Consider the following 2789-nt stretch of genomic DNA (forward strand, 5'->3'; position numbering starts at 1 on the left):
CTGCAGCTGTTTGAGCACCTGAAAAGTCACCTAGGAGAGGATGGGGCTGGTTGTTCCCTCTGAACAGGAATAGCAGCTCCTCCAGACCCTGGATCTCAGTGCTTTGACCAGGAGAGCTCTGGTGGACCTTGGGAATACCAGTTTTCCAGCATGATAGAACAGAATGAGTAATCTGGAGATTCTTTGTGTTGCAAAACTGTCTGAGAACCTCAGTGTGATTCCGCAAGAGACAGCCCTGCCTGGCCAAACATCTGCTCTAGATCGTCCATGAGACTGAGAGGGAGAAGTGGGCATCACCACCAGCATTTCTGAAGCAAGGAGAGCTGACCCTGAGCAGATGTGTGTAGTTCATGTCCTACTGCTCTTCCTAGTAAAAGCATCCAGGCTTTGCATGGAGGAGGTGGTGACAGAACCTGAGGAACAGCTCAGCAATTTTGCTACAAAACAAAGTTTTCTGACAAAAAGCAAAGATGATGTTTCCACCAACTTCACAAGGGCTTAGGCTCTGCTGGTATCTACTCTGATCCTTGGCCAGGCATTCACCACAACTAAGTATTTGTTCAAAAGCAGAACCTTTCTGAATTACTGTGAAACTGCTCACTCTTGAGACATATGACCAGTTGGTTCCTTTTATTCCCTCCTTAACCTTTATGAGCATGTGTAAACACATCTCCCCACGTATACCTCTAATCACACACACATTATGTGCACACTATGTATGACTATTACAGATTTTTAACACTCAAAAAAAAAAAAAAGCTTATTATTTATTTGAAATGTTGTTTTAAAGGAATACACATTATACTAGAGAAGTAATGGCATATGTCTATACACACACCAACAGACGTGTTCTGCTAATACACACACATGTATTAGCAAGTCTATCTATAGCATATATACATACACGCAAGACAAACATGAGATGCTCATTAGCTAAACACAGAGGTCAGTGCTGCACCCTTTCCTCCCTGTGCTTAGGGGTGTAAAATACAGCCCTGGCTTTTAGAGCCACTTGTATTATCCCAGCAGCACCCGAAAGAGCACTACCTTGTGTGGCTCTGCTTTGACACAGACGTTAATTTTCACTTGCAGCTGTGGCAATTAGAAAGTGTACTTAATAGAGTGTCATGTTAATTGTTGCAGAGTTAACCAATTTCTCCATTTAATTGTCAATTGATTAACCTATTGAAATGGTAAGTGACTCAGTTTCCTTCCAGAACAAACAGCAGCCACATATTGTAGCTTCATCCAGCTGGAGGGGGTACTCCGTGATTTGCTCAGACTCAATGTGCTGGTATTTTTCTACACCTCCCTGAGCTTTTAATTAGATGAGCCAATTTTACATGTATTTGTCTGCTGGAAAGGTTATCTGTGCTGGAGCTGACCTGCAGAGACAAGGTTGAGCCTAGCGGTCTTAATAGAAAAGGTTTTCAGCTATGACTGCTGTACTTGATTGCATTGTAATGGTAATTAACTTGAGACTTTGCCTCCCTCAATGTTTTTTTGTAGCTTTAACTATGCAATGAGATGTTTCCTCTGTCATATATATGCACTTATTAAGCTCTCATTGGATTCTAATATGCATGCAAATAGTCAAGAGTTTCTTAAGGCTAGCACTACGCCATGTAGATTGTAGTGCCATTAAGTCACTACAAGGATGTAGCCTGCAGCAAACTTATATGGTGTGTTTTTTGTTGTTGTTGTTTCCTGTGAGTATATGTGAGGACTTAATTTTTATTTTATTTTATTTTATTTTTGCTTTCCTTAAACCTAAAGGAGGAAGAATTCCCTCTATGTACTTTCACTCCTTTTTATCTGGAGGATACTCCATGCAAGAGCACGTTTTAATGCTCTTTCCTTCCAGAAAGAGCCTAAAACTGTGCTCTAAAAGGAAGATTGCGACACTCTTAATTCAGTTTTTCAAGTCGGTTTGTAATCCATCGCCACCCCTACTCCTTTCTCCACGCGGCTCGTTTGAAAGCCCTCGGTATCTCCTGTGTTTCTGCATGTTCTTTTACAGTACGGCACTGTCATTTAATTACGAGACAATCCACCACAACTGAGCAAGCATTTTCATCATTGATAATGTTGGTAGCAGGCAACTGAGACAAAATGATTACAAACCTATGTTGCGCTCAATAGTCCTTTAGAGGATTTCTCTCTTAATAGCGCTGGCTCATTCATGTTTGGTTCAGTACATTTGTTCTTTAAAAAAGGCATAGATTAGAAGAGTTTCAGGGTAGGTTAATAACTCAACTGAAAATGGCTGCTTGCATTGTCAAAGTCTGTTCCTGCAGTTGCCTGGTGCTTTCTTCAGTTCTTCCACACCGCAGCTTTGGCCCAGTTGGTAAACAGCTTAAGTCCAGACATCTTTTCATTCTCTGCGCAGAGGATTGAAATAAAAATGCATATAAGTGGCGACTGACTGGCGCTGGCCTGACAATAGCCTGTAACATTATGCAAGGGTATTTACATAGGAATAAGGCCTTGGTAAAGAAGACAGGGGCAATTAATGACTAGGGCCACACATATAAGGAAAGTTTGTCCAATCCTTTCTTCAATAAAGATCTTTTGTAAAGTGCTATGGAAACTCATGGAGGCCCCCAAACAGATTAGGAGAGGGACTTTTGTGGTGTGGGTGTTTTTTTTTCTTTTTTTTTTTTTTTTTTTTTTTTAAAATTTTAAGTTAAAAGGGCCAAATTTTGTAAAGGTAAAATGTAATTCTTCTGCAGTTTAGAATTTTTTCCATTGTGATCCACACACACTTCCTCCCCCCCCTCCCCCCCCCC

At 40.9% G+C, this 2789-nt stretch overlaps 1 long non-coding RNA gene across 1 annotated transcript in view; it reads left to right on the plus strand.

Annotated features, from left to right (window-relative positions):
- The first annotated feature begins 1234 nt into the window (after positions 1–1234).
- LOC118167401 overlaps positions 1235–2789 on the plus strand; it is a 1882-nt gene continuing 327 nt past the window's right edge. Inside the window, exon 1 of the long non-coding RNA XR_004751120.1 lies at positions 1235–1466. This is a non-coding gene — a long non-coding RNA (uncharacterized LOC118167401). The remainder of the gene's footprint in view (positions 1467–2789) is intronic.

This window comes from Oxyura jamaicensis, chromosome 5 (genome assembly GCF_011077185.1).
Source record: "Oxyura jamaicensis isolate SHBP4307 breed ruddy duck chromosome 5, BPBGC_Ojam_1.0, whole genome shotgun sequence".
In the NCBI taxonomy this organism is placed as follows: domain Eukaryota; kingdom Metazoa; phylum Chordata; class Aves; order Anseriformes; family Anatidae; genus Oxyura; species Oxyura jamaicensis.